The sequence below is a fragment of the Balaenoptera ricei genome, chromosome 16, assembly GCF_028023285.1.
Source record: "Balaenoptera ricei isolate mBalRic1 chromosome 16, mBalRic1.hap2, whole genome shotgun sequence".
NCBI lineage: Eukaryota > Metazoa > Chordata > Mammalia > Artiodactyla > Balaenopteridae > Balaenoptera > Balaenoptera ricei.
The window spans coordinates 108885144-108906491 of NC_082654.1; the positions used below are offsets into that span (position 1 = coordinate 108885144).

The 21348-nt window shown below is 40.9% G+C and overlaps 1 long non-coding RNA gene across 4 annotated transcripts; it reads left to right on the top strand.

Annotated features, from left to right (window-relative positions):
- The first annotated feature begins 17316 nt into the window (after positions 1-17316).
- On the top strand, positions 17317-21097 carry LOC132350552 (uncharacterized). 4 transcript variants are annotated; one of them, XR_009497947.1, is made up of 6 exons: positions 17317-17454; positions 17610-17684; positions 18098-18224; positions 18319-18390; positions 19103-19245; positions 20558-21097. It is a non-coding gene; the product is annotated as an uncharacterized LOC132350552 (long non-coding RNA). The 4 variants fall into 4 exon arrangements; XR_009497949.1 differs by lacking the exon at positions 19103-19245; XR_009497946.1 differs by lacking the exons at positions 19103-19245; positions 20558-21097 and having other exon boundaries at positions 18319-19092.
- Positions 21098-21348: the final 251 nt, after the last annotated feature.

The window sequence follows — 21348 nt, forward strand, 5'->3', positions numbered from 1 at the left end:
TTGCATTGGACATTTTCATCCTCTCCTCATTTTCTAGCCCAATCAAAACATACATTCCTATGTCCATGTCCCCCAGAACACTCCTGCCTAATAGCAAACACAGTCTGAGAGACGATGCTCTCTACGGAAAATGGGTTTGGAGACAGATGTGAAGGTACTACTTACTGGCTGTATGAGACACATAACGCCTTCATTTTCTCCTCTGTCGATGATAATAATGCCTACATGCCTTCCTCCTAGCGTGGTGGTGAGGTGAAAGGAATAGAAATAGAAAATGCTGAATACAGTGCATGGCACATAGCAGGTACAGTAAACGATACCTATTATTAGAATTAACTGACTTCTGCTAAGGTGAAAAAAATCTACTACTGAGCTAACACGACACCTATAGCTCTTGAATTCATGAATTTAAAAGGACCTTCACGAACTCCTTAACTTCATGACTCCTATGGAGGTCTGAGTCCTCACATCCAACAGGCTCAAGTAAGGCTGTTTCTGTAATTGCGCTCATGCACCACACAAACCCCCCACCCTGCAAGTTCACTCTACATCCGCACCTGGAACCTAGGTCTCTCCTCCATCTCAGTTGAGTCCTACCCCCGTGCTCTGGACCTTCTCTCGACTATTTCCTCAACGATATCTTTACATCAATCTTCCCCCTCTTTTGCATGCTGCATTTCTCTCAGTGATCTGCTCTACTTTTATGAGGACTTAAATATGTTCCAGGCACACTTGTCTTAAAAAAAATTCAATCGCTTCACTTTCCTCGCGAGACACCCTCGTACCTCTCCCATTTCCTTCACAATCATGCAGAGTTGTCTGCCCACTGTCACCTTCGCTTCACCTCATGGACACTGCTGTACTCTGTCTTCTGTACCCACCAGGTCACTGTTAGAGTTTTGCTTCCAACGTCACCGAAGACCTTGTTGTAATTCAGCCCAATACAGCCTTAGGTGTGTGATTGCATCAGTTCCAGCCTATCGATAGTGATGCTATCAGCTAGCAATGCCTGGGGCATTCACCTGGGCTGCACCCTTCGTGGAAGGTCCCCTCTTCTCCTATCAGAGCCAGTGTTGTAGCTGGACCAGCCTTTGTGGTTTCTTAGTATAATTGCAGGACGAACCTCAGTAACAACCATCGGGGAAGTTTGAGGATGAAGATTTATTTCTCACAGTTCCTGGAGGGTACATGGCATGCCCAGGGTCACACACTGAGTTTGGGGCAGAGAGGGAGAGAGAGCACCCCTACCTGGGGTTCTGCCTTTCTTGGGGTTGAGGCTGGGGTGCCTAGGGTTTCACGTGTTCTCTCTTTATTGGTGCATTTAAGAGTGGGAATTAAAGCTCAGGAAGGGAGAAGTGGGGTCAGTCAAGTGGTCGTTATCTAGTCACCCAGGGCTTTCTGAAAGGGGAACTTCATGGGTGGGACGCCTTGGCTTTTTATCTAGTTGTGCCGCTGGCAATGTGTATAATCGGGATGGATGTCTTTGAACGGATGCCTCAGCAGTCGGAAGTGTAATGTCAGGCACTCACAGTGCAGTGTAGCACTGTCCCCCAAGGAGACTAACGGTAGAGCCAAATTTCCTGCATGGGATGCCTTCCGCTGTGAGTGAAGGGGGCAGTATTTTGTCCTTACTTTCATCTGTATCCCAGGTATGGGCCAGACTTCCCTGCCTGCCCTGCTTTTTCCAGTACCATTAACTGAGGGTTACAGAGTCATTTCCCAACATGGGAATCTCAAGTAACATCACCTGGTACCCAAGGACCCACTTCACATTGAAGGAGGTTTGGCAATGGGCACATCACCATGGGATCCACTGGTCCTATCAAAACTCTATTACCCCAGAAGTTGTCTGCCTGATGGAATATTGGAATGGGCTCTGAGAGGCTCAGCTAAGGCACCAGCTGGGATGACCTTGGATGGGGTTGGGGCCCCCTCCTCCAAGATGTGGTATACTTTGAACCAACAGCAATCATAAGGTGCTGTGTCCCCAACAGCAAGAATCCTCAATCCAGAAATCAAGGAGGATGGGGTCCTATCATCACTCTTAGGAACTCACTTGCAGATTTTGTGCATCTGCTCTCACAATTTTAAGGTCTATTGTATTAGAAATTGTGGCCCCCATAGATGGAATGCTTCCACCAGGCAAAACAGCTAGGGTCCCACTGAACCCAAAGCCACGCTGTGGCCTGATTAATTTGGACCGTTGTGCTAATAGACCAGAAGAAAAGAAAGCATTTACTTTCTGGTGTGAGTAACTGACGGCGGTTATCATGAAAAGCTAGAGATGCTGACAGATAAAGAAACAGGGATGGGTGTGCCTGGAGCACAAGAGATACACTGGTGTACCTCTTGGGGTTTCCATGTCTGCTGATAACAGTGGCAACGGGAACCTGACACAGAGGCAAGGTAACTGGGGGCTCAGACTCCACAGGGATCAGGTCCGGGTCCCACTGGACAAGCCAACTTAGACCAGCAAAAAAGTCTGGAGGGTGAGAAGAATTCAACAGATGGGTGGGAGAAAAGGGGTTGATAAATATTAATTATGGCTTCAAGCCCAACCGCTGCCTCGGGCCATTGGCTCATCCCATTAATCTTTTGTTGTAAGTCTTTTCGGGATTGCAACTGGCCACCAATCTGAAGAATCAGGGACAGAAGAGAATGGAATTATAATGGGATACGAGTGGATCTGAGTGATGCATGGGTGGATTGTAACAGATACCAGTGCCCTTATTATATGTTTCCATTCTGATGGATGAAGATATATTCTGGCTACAGAGTCTGCTCTGTCCACCTACAGAGAAGGCCTGGAATGATGGAGAATTGACCAGGAATGACCCTCAACCAATAAGGAGTAGGAATTGGCGATAAATATCCCAGTTGTCTCTCTGCTCAGTAGGGGAGATTTTGAAGCATGACCCACAGAGTCTCTCAGGGTCCCCAGCAAGACTGAGAACCAACAGCCTACAGCACAGCCATCTTCTAATACATCCTTTATTGGCTTTCTCCTCTTCTCGCCCTGTTTCCCACTCCCCCGCAGTGGCTCCTGCTGTCACCTTCCAAATAATGCTTGCCTTCACAGCCTTGTCTCAGGGTCAGCTTTGGGGGAAACGCAAACTGGATTAGTTTCCAAAGGCTGATGTAACAAAAACCACAACCTGGGGGGCTTAAAACAACAGAAAGCTATTCTCTCTTGGTTCTGGAGAGTCTGAAATCAGTATCCCCGGGCTGAAATCAAGATGCCAGCAGGGTCACGCTCCCTCCAGAGGCTCTCGGGGAGAATCTGTTTCTTGCCTTTTCCAGGTGGTGCCTGCTGGCGTCCCTCTCTCTTAGCTGCGTTACCCACCCTCTCCACATCACCCTCTCCTCTGTGTCTGGGTGTCATCCCCCTCTGCTGCTCTCTTATAAGGACACTTGTGATGTCCTTTAGGGCCCACTCTAATAATACAGGACAATGTCCTCATTTTAAAATCCTTAACGAAATTACGTGTGCAGAGATGCTTTTCCCACGTAAAGTCCACATACATTTATAAGTTCCAGGGATTACATCTGATATCTTTGGAGGGCTATTATTCTGCCTAACACACAAACAGATGGACAGAGGTAGATATGAAAGTTACACTTGGTAGGGCTTCCCTGGTGGCGCAGTGGTTAAGAATCCACCTGCCAATGCAGGGGACACGGGTTCGAGCCCTGGTGTCCAGGAAGATCCCACATGCCACGGAGCAACTAAGCCTGTGCGCCACAACTACTGAAGCCTGCGTGCCTAGAGCCCATGCTCCACAACAAGAGAAGCCACCGCAATGAGAAGCCCACGCACCGTAACGAAGAGTAGCCCCTGCTTGCCACAACCAGAGAAAGCCTGTGCGCAGCAATGAAGACCAGCACAGCCAAAAATAAATAAATAAATGTATTAAAAAAACCACAAAAAGTTATGCACGGTAGCGTGGCAGTAGCGAGTTTATATTGGGAGTGGTGTTAGATACATGGGTGCCAGAGTGAATAGGCCTTGTATGTCAGGTCAGGAAGATTGCACTGTATGCTTTGGACAAGAGGTTACAGACTGGAGTGTACTGCAGTGATTTTTATTCTCCGAAATTTGCACTTGAGAAAATGGGTTAAGAGAGGTTAAGTACCTTGTCAAAGTTTACCAAATTCACATGTGATGGGGCTGAAGTCTAAACCAGGGTGAATTTGGTTCCAAAGCAATGCTCTATCTATTTTACACACTGCCTACCACAGTGGGCTTGAAGGGGATGAACACTCAAGATGCTATTTATTAGCATGAGTCTGGCTCTGGAACACAGGAAGGATTAGAAGAGAGAAAAATTAGAAGCAGGAAACATACTGAATTGGACCCTTACTGGGCATCACCTCCACCTGTCTGGCTGTCCCTAGGAAGTGTCTCTGAGCAGTGGGGAAGGGATGGAGTGGGAGTTTGGGGTTAGCAGATGCAAACTAGTATATACAGGATGGATAAACAACAAGGTCCTACTGTAGAGCACAGGGAACCATATTCAGTATCCTATGATAAAGCATAATGGAAAAGAATATGGCAAAGAATGTATATATATGTATAACTGATCACTTTGCTCTATAGCAGAAACTAACACAACATTGTAAATCAACTACACTTCAATAAAATAAATTTTTTTAAAACGTGTCTCTGAAAGAGAGTCGATGTGCATACGCACACTGCTACACTTGTTATAAATGATTCTTATGTAGATTCTATTAAAGGTAGTTAATCTGTAAAAAGAGACAAAAAACAACATTAGGAGCACCTTCAAACATTTTTATTAACATTATGCTTTAATGCTGGATGTTTAATGTTTCAGTCACTCATTCACATTTTATAAGTAGAGATTTAAGAAGAGATTTACACTAAATATGTAGAAAATAATTTTTTTCTCTACCTATTTGCTGTATGGTGGTTGCTTCAGCAAGAAGCAAGCTATTTTTTTTTTGTTTGTGAGAGGGTATGTATGTGTTTTTATATTATATATGATATGTATCATATATTATGTAAAATATATTTAATATCTTATATAATATATAAAGTATGATCTTGTATATAGTTTACAATATTGTATATGTAAATATATGATACATAATTATTTGTGATATATACATATAATATATACAGTGATAACTCTTTTTATTCAATGACAAGACTATTTGCACAGAAATATCCCTGTTTGTAAAAGTCAGACTTCTAGTAAACACTTATCTACTTGGAGAAAAATCCTGGGTCTAGAAGTAAGCAAAAATTTACTGCATGTCTGAAATGGTTTACAAAAAGCCACATTCTCTTTTCTTCAGCCCTCAGTCTCAAAGGCCATTATCTACAGCATATGCTTTTGTAGGACGCTTAGCTACGTGGTTTCCCATTCCGCGGAAAATTAGGAGTGGAAAGTTCAAAGAGAACAAAGGGTGCTGGCAGTTGTAAACAAAGAGCGGAAAACTGCTTGATATGACCAAAGGAGCCAAGGAATGAAAAGAACCAAGGCCATTATTACCACCCAGAAAGTAGGATATGTTGCCACGATGATCTGTATAAACACGTGGTTGGTTACGCGGAGGGTCCCCCATTTACCAAACCAGAGAAAGGAATGTGTGTTTGAATGCAATTTACATCAACAGGGTTAAATCGTTAAAGCTTTTATTTTTGGATAACAGGGTTTAATTAGTTATAATATTATTAATTAGTTATAAAAGTCTTTGATGGGAAATAGCGTATTTCGTAAAACTGAAGAATAAAAGAGCTTACTCCATAAAATGTTTTTTATCTGCGATGGTAGTGGAGTGGGTGAAGAGGGTGAGCTGCCCACACGTGTCTACCACCCCACACCTCTCCCCCACCAAATCCTTTTAAGTGACAGGAAAAAGAAGTCTTTTAAAGACTAAATCCGTGACAGCACTGAGAGACCTAGGGGGTGACATGGCAGGGTCCTGAAATTGTGGGGAATTCCTAAAAGATAGAAAGCAGATGGATTAAATTGTCAAGAATTGAGGAAACCACAGCCCAACATATGCATAGAAAAAAAAACTACTAGGAAGATAAGAGCAGATGTTGAGAAACCCCAAGCTCAGTGTCAACAATTACAGCAGAGGGTCCTTCCACAATTGTCAGGGTAATTAAAGAACTACTTTCCGGTCAGTTACAGCTACGTCCTCCTCTGCGGAAAAGCAAACACAGGCCAGCTACCCCAGGGCACCGATTCATCTAGTTCTTACTCACTGGGTATAAATGGACAAGAAAGAACACCAGACACTGGGGAAAACCATTAAAGTAAAAAACAAGGGAGAGACAGAACCTTGACCCCAGAGAAAATTCATGAAAGGGAAATAAACTTCTGAGCATTAAAAATAACATGGTCAGGGCTTCCCTGGTGGCGCAGTGGTTGAGAATCTGTCTGCTGATGCAGGGGACGCGGGTTCGAGCCCTGGTCTGGGATGATCCCACATGCCGCGGAGCAACTGGGCCCGTGAGCCACACTTACTGAGCCTGCGCGTCTGGAGCCTGTGCTCTGCAACAAGAGAGGCCGCGATAGTGAGAGGCCCGCGCACCGCGATGAAGAGTGGCCCCCGCTTGCCACAACTAGAGAAAGCCCTCGCACAGAAATGAAGACCCAACACAGCCAAAAATAATAAATAAATAATAAATAAATTAAATTAAAAAGAAATTAACATGGTCAGAGAGATTCTGATGTTGCACAGTTAACAAGAATATGCTTCTAGGTAAAAGAAGCAAAGAACAAGTAAGAGTTCTTGGAACTCTTAAATTACAAAAGCAAAAGATTTAATGGAAGGAGCAAATGGAAGAATGAACACAATGATGGACAGATTAATGATCTAAAACAGAGGTTGGCAAACTTCTGTAAACAGTCAGACTGAGAAAAGAGTTAAGAGTTAAAAGCTAAGTTAAAAGAGTTAAAAAAGTTTAAAAGAGTTAAAAGTTAAGAGTTGAAAGAGTTTTAAAAAGTTGAAACTCATTTCAAGAGTTCCAACACATCTGGGACAACCCTGGTGGTGCAGTGGTTAAGACTCCGTGCTCCCAATGCAGGGGGCGTGGGTTGGATCCCGGTCCGGGAACTAGATCCCACATGCATGCCGCAACTAAGAGTTCTCATGCCACAACTAAGACCCAAAGCAACCAAATAAATAAATAAAAATTTTAAAAAAAGAAGAGTTCCAACATATCTAATAAGAATTCCATAAACAGAGAAGATTGGAGGAAAATATAAAGAAAAATAAATGAAAATTTATCATAGCTGAAGAAAGACAGATTTTCACATAGGAAGGGCCACTAGTACCATGTAGGAGAAATGTAACTTGACAAGATATATCTTGATATATCTTTATGAAGCCTCAGAGCTATAGAATAGAAATTTCTAAAAGCTTGTAGACATGCAAGCACTCAGAAACAAACCTGCTCTAGAGTTAAGATTTGTTCAAGTATGATTTACAGCAAAATGAAAATTCAACCTAAGTAAGAACCTACGTAAAATACAGGCTAAACAGAAGTAAGCAAAGAACCCAGTAAAACTTATAAAGTGAAATATATAGTAATTAATAAAGTTTACAAATCTAAAACTAAATTCTTAAGTGATATGGCATACCTAATAATGAGAGAGAAGGGGGAAATAATAGTGTGCTAAGATTTTACCCTTTTGGTAAAGAAGGAGATAAAAATTAATTTAGAAGTTTATAGATTAATACATGTTTAAATGGGCATGCTAAAAATGTAAGAATAATCACAAACCCAGTGGAAAATAGATGGAATAACTTCTGAACCTACTTACAGGAAAAAAAAAAAGGGGCCAAATTTTTAGCCGTCTAACAAAAGGATGAAAAGGGAAATAAAATAAATAAGAAATCATGGTACAAAGAATAATATAAAATAAGATGACATATTAAAAATTATAATAATTGTAAATAGGTTAAATGTCAAACATTTTCAAATTGTGTATGTGTGTTAAGCATTGAAAATTTCTGAAAAGATTGAGTGGACTATTTTATAGAGATTACCTTTGGAGGTCAGAGGGCATAGGAATGAAAGGTAGGGGTTAAAAGTTGACAGGGACTTTTGATTGTTTTAGCTTTACACATGGGGACTGTAGTCATCAATTTTATAAATTTTTTTAAAATTGAGGAATGTTAGAATTTATACGTTGGATAGGTTTATAAACAGCTTATTTCTCTCCACCCGTCTCTACCTCCACCCCCCATCTCCTGCATATTCCTTTAGCCTAGGCAAACGTAGAGTTCTTTCTGCTTCATCTCTGGTTAATTTACCATTTTCACCCATAAATTGAAGTTAGTATGATAACTGCTTGGAGTATGTTTTAAACATAATTTTTTAAATTATCAATTACTGCTATCACAAATATACTCACATTAATTGTGGTATACTATTATTAATATAATATTTATTTTAACTTTATTTAATAGTTATTTAATAATATATTTAAATATTATTTATTAAAAATATCTAAAATTTAAAATGAAAACATTTTAAGTGACAGGAAAATAATTTTAAATTTTAAAGTTAACATATGTTATAATATTATTTACTTAATATTTTATAATCAATAATATTAATTAAATATTTATTTCATAATAATAAATATTATTGAATATTTCATTTTATTTAATATTTTTAATTAAAAATATTAAAATAAAAATATTTTTAGAAAGGGAAAAGAAACCCTCTCTAATTTCATCATCCAGAAATAACCAAAATAGAAAATTCTTAAATTGACGTTTAAAAAGCCAGTTATGGTACTACCTGAAGAAATTTCCACCTTAGCACCTAAATCTGCCTCTCTCTAGCCCTGGCCACACCAAGGTGACCTGGGAGTGATCTTGGCCGGAATAAGTAAGGTTGGACGTCTGAGACAGGCTGATAGTGGTTCCCAAAGCTATGTCCACATTATAATCCCTGGAACAGGTAAATGTTATCTTATTTGGGAAAAGGGTCCGTGCAGACGTGATTAAGTGAAGGATCTAGAGACAAGGGAGATCATGGAAATTATCCGTATGAGAGAGTGGAGATTAGACACAGAAAGATTAGCCTGATGAGAAAGAGGGAGATTGGACCCCGAGAGACGCACGGAAGAGGCAGTGGCGTGGGTACGGAGGCAGAGGATGAAGAACACAGAGGAAGACCAGGAACCGGTGACCCCCAGAAGCTGGGAGAAGCAAGCGAGGGTCCTCCCCCAGGGCCCTGGAGGGAGCGTGGCCCGGCGGGCACCTCCATCTCAGACTTCTGGCCTGCAGAACTACAAAAGAATACATTTCTGTTTTAAGCTACCAAGTTTATGGTAATTTGTTACAGCAGACGCAGGAGTCTGATACAGTATCCCTTTACTCCTACCATAGATGAAAATGCACTGCATAAACCCGCGTAACTCCCTATGTCTGTGGCTGTGGTTCAGATTCTGGATTATACCTGAGTGAAATTTCAAAAAATAATCTGACAACGAACATTGGGTTGTTCAATTTTTATTCCCAAAATAACATAAAAGGAAGAGGAACCTGTCATCTATTATCATCATGAGTTCATAAAAAAGGACTTTTTAACACAAAAGTTACTGAAAAAGGACAGTGCTTTAACTCAAAAACATTTAAATGTATTAAAAACTCGCAGCAATATCCTTATTCTCATTTTGCAATGGTGCTGAGGGAATTTCACTACAGGTGGGATCTTGTCCATAGACGGGAATTTGGGACCCAAAGCTATGTTAGCTTAAACCACAATTTACCTGTTTACTTATCTGTATTTACCGCATTCCATTCACCATTCCAGCCGGCTCCTGAAGGAATTTTGTGCAAATTCAAGAACTCTTCTCTTTCCATTTCCCTCCATGAATCAGATTTAGATCATGGACACTGCAGTCAAGGAGTGTCACTATATGTGTTGGTTAGCAAGAAAATCAATGAGTATCCAAAAAAATAACATCCTAATTTTTTAAATATGAAAAAAGACTTTCCATTAACTTTTAAAAGTATAACATTCATAAGTTTTAAAGACTTATTAATGAAGAGAGAGAAAAAACAAATACATAGCGTCAAGAATGAAAAATGCGATAAAAGAAATTTAAGAAGAAATAACATATTATGAAGAGGCCAAAAGATGGAGATGATCACACGGGATTTTCTTTGTTGCGATTTTCTTCTTGTCTCTGTCTGCCGATCCAGTAGCAGAGGCAAATATAGCTGAGAACAAAGAAATCATTCAAATATCTAAATAGATGCCATTCATATCAGCAACCTATAAAAGACCTAAATAGTCTTAGGAAATATGAAGGATCTACGTGGAGAAAACTACAAAACTTGACCAAGGCACATAATGTACAAACAAATCAGGCTCATTCTATCCTGGTATCATCCATCTCAGATCAAATAACTCTGCTATCCCTAGGCTCCCAGTCTGGAACTGACCTCCTCATTTTGCTGGCAGAGATAAGATTAAAAAGCTAAATTATTAACTCCCTGAATAACTCCAGGCTAGAAGTCTATTCTCCTAAAGCCATTGGGTAGATTCAAAACTAACCCTCAACCGTAAGACCAAGTTCCCTGACGAATGTTTCCCTCTTGTTTCTTCTCTATAGGCTTTAGTGCCTCTTCTTGTTTAACCAGGAAGCCGACAAGATATTTCTAGGAAAAAAATTTTTAAAGCATTTACTCAGCTGCTCAAGTGAGAGTGATTTCTTAAACCACCGTCTCCTAAGGTGAGGTCATTCTCAGCACAACAGCCTCTTTTTACCCCATGTTCCCTTAAAAACTCTTAGCTGATCCTGAAATCACAAGTTAGAACCTCTGTTCCTGAATCAAATAGCAAAGGTGTCAAGTAAGTTGTGATTTGAGAAAGGAGAATTTAGGATGAGGAATTGGTTTCTGTCTGAGAACTTGCCTGTTTGCTTCTCCATCATTGTTTGTAAAGACAGTGCTTGGAGAAATTTACAAAAAGGAAAAGGATTTGGATTACCTCATGTAATTAATCCCTCTGAGGTTTTTTAAGATGGAAAAACTGCAGTTCAGAGAGGCTATTTGCGTTATCAATAGACACAGAGCCAGTTAGAGGGGAAGCAGCGTCTTCAGAATCACAGACCTCTTTTCACATCATGCTGTTCCTCCCCCATCTCTATTTTTCTCTTCTAGGAAGTTGGAAGGCAGAAAGTTCAAGAACAGGGGAAGAACCACTAACACCAAAAGGCTTTATATTGTTGCATAATTTAAGAAAAAAAAGTATTAAATTGCATTGGCACTTAATCTGCCTACCTTGTCCATTACTGTATATGTCTAGTTCCCTTCTCCATACAGGCAAAGATAGAGTTACACTCCCAGACTGTCCTCTCTCTATCAGGTAATGAAGTATTTAACAATTATCCAGACTATTCTTTGGTGAGCTGATTATTAAACATGTATTGCCAGTCTGCCAAATACCATCCTTGTATGTTTTTGCAACAATGTCAACCAAAACCAGGTAAAAAGTGCCTTTGTTAAAAGCTAGGCTTACTCTCACCAATCTTGCTTTTGAAAAAATTCTGGGGAGAATTGCCAGTTTGGGATGGGAACAGAGTACGAGGAAGTGTGTGTGTTCAGGATTCTTATTTGGCAGTTTCAGCTATTTTTCTTTGAGGTTTCTTTTTGCTTTTTAATTCTCAAACAAAGGCAACTGGACATTGACTTTGGGGCTTAGTCTGGCAAGATCTGGGTGCGGGGTTCTTGTTCAACTTCCGTTTTATTAATTGTGGGTTTCCCAGTCTTCCCTCCAGCCCTCTTGGTAGTTGGAATCACTGAGACTGGGTTATTAGGATTGGAGCTTTCCTATCAGGTGCAGACCTCATGAACCTAGAGCATTTTTGTGGTGGAATGTTCTTCAGTCCTACTAGTTACATAATTGGGAACATGTTGCTACAGTTAAAGTTAATGATCTAAAACCAACAGAAGGCACTTTGACAGACAAATGGGTTATCATAATTGTTGCAGCAATGCCATATTGCCAATTGGTGTTCATTCTGCCTTCACATCACCCAGCCCCAGCATTATCCACTGTGTCTTTTTGGGAGAAGCAATGCTTTGCTTTCAGCCAGCTTGAGCAGCGTCACAGTTTACTCCGGAGTGCCCATTATAAAGCCTGCTGAAGCAGAAAACATGAAACCCACAGTGTTTGCAATCTCTCCAAGACTGGGAGTTTCCCCAGTGTGCAATTTAGACTTCCGGAAGTAAATTGACCTTTTGGGAAGCAGGACCTCCTCTTTCAGTTCTCTTAGTGGGCATTAATTTTCTGTCTTTTTTTTTTAATTGGATTATTAATTGGAGCTTTACAATGTTGTGTTAGTTTCTACTTTACAGCAAAGTGAATCAATTGTATGTATACATATATCCCATCTTTTTTGGATTTCCTTCTCATTTAGGTCACCAAAGAGCACTGAGTAGAGTTTCCTGTGCTATACAATAGGTTCTCATTAGTTATCTATTTTATACATAGTATCAATAGTGTATATATGTCAATCCCCATCTCCCAATTCATCCCAGCCCCACCTTTCCCCCTTGGTATCATACGTTTATTCCTACCTCTGTGTCTCTATTTGTGCTTTGTAAATAAGATCATCTATACCAATTTTTTCAGATTCCACATATATGTGTTAATATACAATATTTGTTTTTCTCTTTCTGACTTACTTCACTCTGTATGACGATCTCTAGGTCCCTCCATGTCGCTGCAAATGGCATTATTTCACTCCTTTTTATGACTGAGTAATATTCCATTGTATATATATACCACATCTTTATCCATTCCTCTGTTGAAGGACATTTAGGTTGCTTCCACGTCCTGGCTATTGTAAGTAGTGCTGCAGTGAACATTGGGGTGCATGTGTCTTTTTGAATTATGGTTTTCTCTGGGTATATGCCCAGTAGTGGGATGGCTGGGGCATATGGTAGTTCTATTTTTAGTTTTCTAATGACTTAACTATTAACCTACAGCAAATTAACTCATGCAAACAGGACGTTTTGACCTCAGCCACTGTGTATCATTTGCAAGTAAGACATTAACCTAATGGTCCTGATGAATCACTAGAGCGACCTTCAGCTGTCGGGGGAGAAGCACTCGGCAAATCTCATGCTGAAATTGAACTTTTTAGAGGAATGTTTTCTCCCCACTAAGGGAGAATGAGAAGGATTTTCTAGAGAGTGCATTTCCTATTTTCGAAAGCAATCAGGTTGCCAGGATGCCATTGAGTACTCTTAAGTAACTCACTAACAGGCACCCTGAAGCCCAGAAGAGTCCCTTTCACATAGAGCTGGAGGCCATCTTCTTACCTCTGTGACATTGGTAAACAGCAGATTTTAATAGTCCACTTCCTAGATGGGAAACTACTCCCCGGATATAAAAAGTGGTCCAATCTACACCCTGAATCACACAGTATAATAAAAAAGAACCTTGCTTTCACGAAGCATCGCTTCCAGAAACAAACAATAAGTGGGGGGAAAGGCCCAGAGGAGTGAGTCCTGGGGGGGGGGGGGGAAGCAAATCTCAGGCTCCAGCCATAGCTTGAAGTCCCTTTTCCTTTTTTTTTTTTTTTTTTGTTAATTTTTCTCCCCCTCCTTCCTATACAGATCTGTTCTGTCTTCTTGTTTGTGCCAAGTTCTTTTGTATTTACTGTTTGATGTGAAGTGATTTGAATGAAGAGGGCCTGTACTGGGGTCAATGTGGAAAAGGACTCTGAGTTTTCCGGGGCTTCATCATTTATAAGACGTGGTGCCAATGTTTCCTTTTGTTTTTTTTTTTTTTTTTGACCACACAGCTTGCAGGGTCTTAGTTCCCGGACCAGGGATTGAACCTGGGCCCCGGCAGTGAAAGCCCGGAATCCTAACCACTAGGCCACCAGGGAACTCCCGTGGTGCTGATGTTTTAAAACACCATGCGTTTCTGGTTCGTGTTTCCACTTTGGGTCCTAGAGTGTTATTTGACCGAAATCAGCACTCTCCTGTGTGGCTCAACTGGTGATCACGGCCTTTGGTGGGCACGTCACCCCCCATGGGGCAGGTGGCAGGTGTCTGGACACCCACCTGTGATATTCCTCCGGACTTGTCCCCCGTCCTCCTCACCTGCTCTCATCAGTAAGTCAACATCTATTGGAGCTGTTGCTGCAGGAACCACACGTATAACTTACCCAGCAAAGAAAACATGCCCTGGCTCTTAAGCTGCAATAAATCTTCTAAACAAGAGAAAACAAAACATCCTCTGGGCAAATGGGGCCCCTGCTAGTGTGAGATGCTTTGTTTTTATTATTTTTTTTTAATTTAATTTTATTTATTTATTTTTGGCTGTGTTGGGTCTTTGTTGCTGCGCGCAGGCTTTCTCTAGCTGTGGCGAGCAGGGTCTACTCTTTGTTGCGGTGCGCGGGCTTCTCATTGCGGTGGCTTCTCTTGTTGCAGAGCACGGGCTCTAGGTGCCCAGGCTTCAGTAGCTGTGGCTCACAGGCTCAGTAGTTGTGGCTCGTGGGCTCAGTAGTTGTGGCTTACGGGCTCTAGAGCACAGGCTCAGTAGTTGTTGCGCACAGGCTTAGTTGCTCTGTGGCATGTGAGATCTTCCCGGACCGGGGCTCAAACCCATGTCCCCTGCACTGGCAGGCGGATTCTTAACCACTGCGCCACCAGGGAAGTCCCAGATGCTTTGTTTTTCATTTTGCTTTTCCCCAATAGTTTATTTTAAGGACATCCACAAGAAGAATATCACAGGCATATTAATTTGCATAACAAGTATTTCATGGAGTGCTGGGAAACTGAGAAGGTACAAGATGAATCAAACAGAATCCAGACCGGAGCCTTAAGGAGTGAATCGTCTCCAAGGGGAGTTATTACAAACACTAATTCTAAAGCAAGACAGAAAGATCCAGCTAGAAAGCTGCTGGAATTCAAAGGACCAGTCAGGACTTCTAACTGGGAGAGCTGGGGAAGGGGTTGCTGTCCAGCAAGTCTGGAAGGCCAGTCAGATTTGTGTGTGTCAAGGTGGGGAAGAGGGCAGAGGACCCAGACAGAGGAGCCAGAGGGGACAGAAAAGGAAGGTCCACCTTCACATGGGGTCCGGAGGGGTTTCATTTCCTCAGTAAGTAACACAGGTCTTAGAAGGCAGAATAGTGGTCACAGCCAATGGGTCTGCAGTAGAGGTATCACCGTATCTTTTTCCTGACACATTTAATGAAGTTCGATTCTAGTCTTCCTTCCCAAAAGCTTCTGAAAAGTTCCCATACCTGTATCTGTAAAGAGGTTTCGTGAAATTAAAGAAGCTTTCTGAATCTCTTACTCTTTGTTCAGTTTATTGTATGGTTTAAAGGGCTAATGGATAAGCAGGCTGCCAATAGCTGTTTGCAAAGCACTCTCAGCCCCAGGGCAAGAGGTGCAAGGTCCTGGGAATCTGTCCCTTTGTAAAGGCGGATCTGTGGGGAGTACTGCCACCAGCAGGAAATAAGAACACCCCAGGCACGGCCCTAAGTCATAAGTCTTAAGAGACTTAGAAAGTTGTGAGCCATAAGAAGTATGCAACAGGCTTTGGGACAGAGGCTGGGGAGAACTTTCCAAAATCAGAAGTAAGAAAGCTGGATTTGAAGGGAAAAACAATCAGCAATTGCAGTTAAGTTTAATATGCATCTTTTATAAGAAAATGCACATCCCACCTGAGGTTAGTAACCTTGCTTAAAGCACTGTTTATGTTTAACATGCAGAGTATAAATAGACTGAAATGTGCCCCCACCGGCATTTCTGGCACCAGATTGTCAATATTGGTCCACGGCCATAATGAGATGGGCTCTTCAGATCGGACTGGGCTCTTAGCAGTATTTTTTCTTCAAATTCCTCTGACCGAGGGGAGCCTGGTTTTCTTCCACCCCATCAGACCTTGGGTCTATATTTCTCCCAGGATCCTTTTCTCTTGAGTTTGGTTCTAATTGTCCTTTCTCCACAAAATCAGGCACAGATAACGAGGCAATGTGATCAAGAGCTGCTGTTTGTTAAGGGAACTTTGGCCCAAGTTGTATTCATTCTTCCGCAAAATATCACAGCAGCATAAGGTCAAATGTTACCCTCAGAACGATTTGCTCCCTCCTCCTGTGTGATGGGCAATTATGTACTCTATGAGAAATCCCTCATCACGTTTGGAATTGCATTTTGCTGTTGCTATGGCCAAGAATTTCTTCCTAATGCTTAACGCTGATTTTCTCTGCTGTAGTGAATCCCATAACTCCTTTCCCTATACTTACATGTGAATGGAGATCCACTGCTTGTGTAATTAACATCTTGTCTGTAAAGCTGGAATCCAGCATCTGAAGAGCAAGTACATCTACCTCTGTTCCAGAGTCAGAGATCCTATCCCTCCACCTTATGGTAGGTGGATAGTCACACAGGGTCCAGCTTGAAAGTGTGTATATGAATTTGCACAAAACCATTACTGTGTTAATGTTTCTAACCAAACATCAAGTTAATAATCAAAATTACAGGTTTCATTACCAGTAATATTTGTTTGTGGAAATTATTAGACATCTTTTAAAATATTCTCTTTTCTAGATTAAATATCCCAAAGAATTTCAGCTTTGCTGCTTAGAATCAGCTTTCAATTTCTTTAGTCAGTTTTTGCCTCTCCCCTGATTCACCTTTAAGTAGTTTCCTAAAACCCATATGGGCTAAGGTTTAATTCCCCTTGTCAGTACTTTTAGGGGACTAGCCAAAGTTACTTTCTTGGTCTCCCACTGTGGTGACCATATTTTTCTGAATCTCACATCAGGGAAAAAGGTTAAACAAGGAATTTAAGTACCATATTTGTATGTAAGAGGCAGCCTAAAGCAAACAGTCTAGATGCTGTTATATTAGAATTTCTTGGACATTCTAAAAACTGGTGAGACCTCAGTATCCAAAACTGTAGTTGGAAATAGGACTGGCCCGGAAATTCTGTGACATATGCTACTCCAACTGTGTTTCTGTGGATCTTATTGCTACATTTTGTTATGTTGCATTTTGTTTTGAATCTTACTACCTAAGACAGAAAGAGGATTTTTTTTTCAATGTACAGCTAAATAAGACCTTCCAAAGTCACAAGGATAATCTTCAATTCAGAAAATATTTAGAAGCAAAACGCATTTTCTAAGTTGATTCCATTCTACTTCAGTTCTTTCGTTAGCAGATGAAAATAGTCTTAAGATTTAGGAATCCAGTTACCCAGACACGCAGGGGATTTACTGAACCTGAATACAACCCAGGAGCTATAATGGGACTTCCCAACCTCAGCACTCCATAGATCAATTGGCAAACCAACTTCTTCCAGTGACTAAGGCACCACTACCTGCTGTTTTCAATTACTTTTTGCTTGATAAATACAGTGGAAGCTACTTGTGTAGTTTCTGTAAACTCTAAGAAGTGCGGAAAGAAATCTACAGAAGTCTCCCCACTGTGGTAAGACTTTCAAAAGTGTGCGGCATCACTGTAGGGGAGGGACCTTGGAGGATTCTGAGTGTTAATAAAGATGTCTTACAAGGGGACCTGCGCTTAGGGCCCCCGAGTGTCTTCAGAGTGGTTTCTATTTTTGGTTTTTCACTCTTCTTTGTTAGAACCAAGAAAACCTACATCAAGGAACTCTGATAGGAAATTCATGCTTCTGAAAGCTTCTGCCCCCTTGAAGGAAGGTAATTTACTGGCCTGTTAGAAGTGTTTGTAGAAGTTGTTTGTTATTCTTGTATGTTTTTGTTTGTTTGTCTTGACTCCTTGTGTCTTAAATAGCGTGACCAAACATCTGTATTGCTCCTTCTGAGAAGGGACTGCTAAGTGGATAGAGAGTAAAATAAAAACTGAATTAAATGTCAAAGATATTGGCATTCTCCTGTATACACCATCTTTTTTTTTTTTTTAGAGTCTGGAAACTTCTATGAGAGGATAAATATTCAACCTTGGTTACTTGGTATCAAGCTTCATTTTAAAACATGTATATTATATATGTGTGTACACATACACACACACACACACACACACACACACACACACACACACGTAGAAGGTGGTCTCTTAGAAAGCTTGGGGGCCCTCCACTTCTCTCCCACAGACTCTGAAGCCCCTGTCCTTTGCCAAGCAGAAGTGACACCAAGTGGCCTCACCATATCCCCAGATGGAGCGGGCCTGACTCAGCACACCCCACGACACCTCCTGAGTCTGCAGACAGCAAATACACAGTGAGTTTCCCCATTTAGAACCACAGAACCCCAGAGTTGGAAAGATACTTCGAGATCACATAAGGTAACCTTCTTGTTTTTTTTAATAAATCAGGAGCTGGTCCCAGGGAGATGAAGTCATTTGTCCAAGGATATCACCCGATTATTGGATGAGTTAAAGGCGGAGGTCAGACTTCCCTACCTTCAGTCTGGAAGCTTTCCCCTCACTGCAGGATGCTGCTTGTTTGTATTCAGGAGGAGCATGGGGACCCAAGTCCTGGCTTGGTCGTAGAGAGAAATGCTATGAAAGACAGGAAAATGAAATCAGCTGCCATCCCCACTGCCTACATCTCTAGGACTTCCTGGGCTGCCACAGGGACTAGACAGGGCATCGATGAACCCACCTTCGAAAGATGTCTTACCTCCCTTCCTCCTGAATCTATTAGCCCCTGGCCCCTAGCAAACAAGATTGCTACACGGAGAGGAGAAATAGAATTGTCATCCATAAATGGCAATAAATTGGGAGATTGGGATTGACATATTCCCACTACTATATATAAAATAGATAACTAATAAGAACCTACTGTATAGCACAGGGAACTCTACTCAATACTCTGTAATGACCTATATGGGGAAAGAATCTAAAAAAGAGTGCATATATGTATATGTATAACTGATTCACTTTGCTGTACAGCAGAAACTAACACAACATTGTAAATCAACTATCCTCCAATAAAAATTAATTTTAAAAAATGGCAATAAAAATTGTAATCATACTAACGGCGAAAACAGTATTGGGTATTTGGAATGCATTATGCACCGGGCCAATCACACACATTGTCTAATTTAACTTTCAAAACAACTCCATGAAATGAATCCTTTTATTATTCCAATTTCAGATGAGGAAAATGAGATACACAGAGATGAACATGCCTAAGCTTACACAGCTCGGCAGTGGCAGCCCAGGGATTTGAATAAAGACCACCCAGCTCCAAAACTAGCATCTTCTTAATTTTTACCCTGTGAGACGGACAGAGAGAAGGTAGGTGAGAATTTCAGGTAGAAGAAACTGTGCGTGCAGAGACATACAGGATAGCAGAGCAAATCCTGTTTGAGGAGCTACAAGTATTCCGTGAGCCCACAACTAGTCCAGGTGAATTAAGTGTGGGCAACATGACCGGCAAGAAGGATGGAGTTGGATCACAAAGACTTGAATAGACAGCAGGCTCGGGAGTTAGATTTGACCTTGGGTAGGAGAACTGGGGCAAAGAGAAAAGGACAAAGTCAAACACTGGGGAAATAAAAAATAAGTAAGACCTAGTGATTTCCTGTCTCTCCATCTAAATTGCCTTCCCAGGTGACATGATGAAGTTAATCTATCCCTTGTACACATTGAATATCTTTCTTTTAAAAGATACCACAGTAAAAATTATCAATAAAGACAAATGAACTTATTTACAAAACAGAAGAAGACTCACAGACATAGAAAACAAACTTATGGTTACCATAGGGGAAAGGGAGGGGGTGAGGAAGGGAGATAAATTAGGAGTTTGGGAGTAACAGATACACACGACTATATATGAAATAGATAAACGACAGGGGCCTACTGTATAGCATAGGGAACTATATTCAGTATATTGTAATAACCTAGAATGGGAAAGGATCTGAAAAAGAATAGATATACGTATAAATGAATCACTTTGCTGTACACCTGAAACTAACACAACATTGTGAATTGACTATACTTCAATTTTTAAAAAATGTTCAAAATGTTTAAAAAATTATCAATAAAGATATGTAACTATCTATAGGAAATACAGAGAAATAATTTCTCAGTTTGTTTCTGTTTCGATCTTAGTCATATTATTCTACTTCAAATTTAACAAATCTTATTATGCGTTGTTCAATTAAAGCCATGTTTCACTTTAACATTGATTAGATTATGGGGGAGGAATTGTCTAAATAGAAAAACCAATGAGGCAGAGACAGTTAATAAACTTCTAAACCTTGGAGCAGAAATATTGTGCCATCCAAGAGATGTTTCATTCCAACAGGGAGATGGCATTTCCCATATTTTTCTTGATTATTTTCTTTGCAGGTTGAGCATGAGCAATCAAAAGGGAAGCTGGAATTAGCATATTGAGGGCTGTTTATTATTTATGAGATGGAAATCAAACTCCTATATAACCAAACTCATTAAGGCTCATGTAAAGCTTTTCCCATCTTCTTCCAAAGGCACTATTTCTGTAACAAGTAAATTACACTGTCCCAAGCACATTCCAGTCTGAAATCTGAGTTTATTATCCAGGACTAGATTGCTCTATTCTAACCCCAAACCTCTCTCCTCCCGACAGTCCTGTCCTGCGAACCTCCTCCAGGAAGCATGTGCATCTGAAGCTGGGCCCCGTCTACCGCAAACTGTCTGTGTGCCCACAGTACAGACCCAACAGTCTGCGTCCACCCTCTCCTTGGCTCCCACCTGCCCCATTTTGCACGCTTCCCACTGTGTCCCCTGTTTTCCAATTCTCTCTCTCTGCCACCCTCCCTGTCGTGAACTGCTCCCTCGGCAGCCTCGAGGGACAAACCCCACAAGATGTCCTCTACCCTCATCTGTAAAGTGCCGAGGTTGAATCAGTGGGCATCCCTACTGCGTTCACAGGGCACACGGCAGGCTCTGGGCTCAGCCATCCGTTGCCTGTCAATCCCACACCGACCTGGGTTTGTTTTGTTGACCTTCATGTCCCCAGTACCTAGAACAGGGCCCGGAACATAATCAATGCTCAGTAAGTATTTGTTAAATGAGAAAAGTAGATGCACTGGTGTATGAAGTTTTTAACAACAACAACAACAACAAAATTTTCATTTAAAAATAATTACGTCAATTACATAGTTAGCTGATTAGTAATATTAATCAAGAAATTCAAGAAAATGTATCCTTATTTCATCTACAAAAATAAAGAATTTGAATAATTAAAATAAATCAATAAAATAATTACATCTATTCATCTTTTCCCCTATGGTGTCTGTTTTGGTGTTATGATTATAAACTCATTAATAACTCCAAATTTATGAGGATATTTTCATAAATGCATATGTCTATTTGGAAATATTTACAGAATACATACATATTCATATGTCATGTATA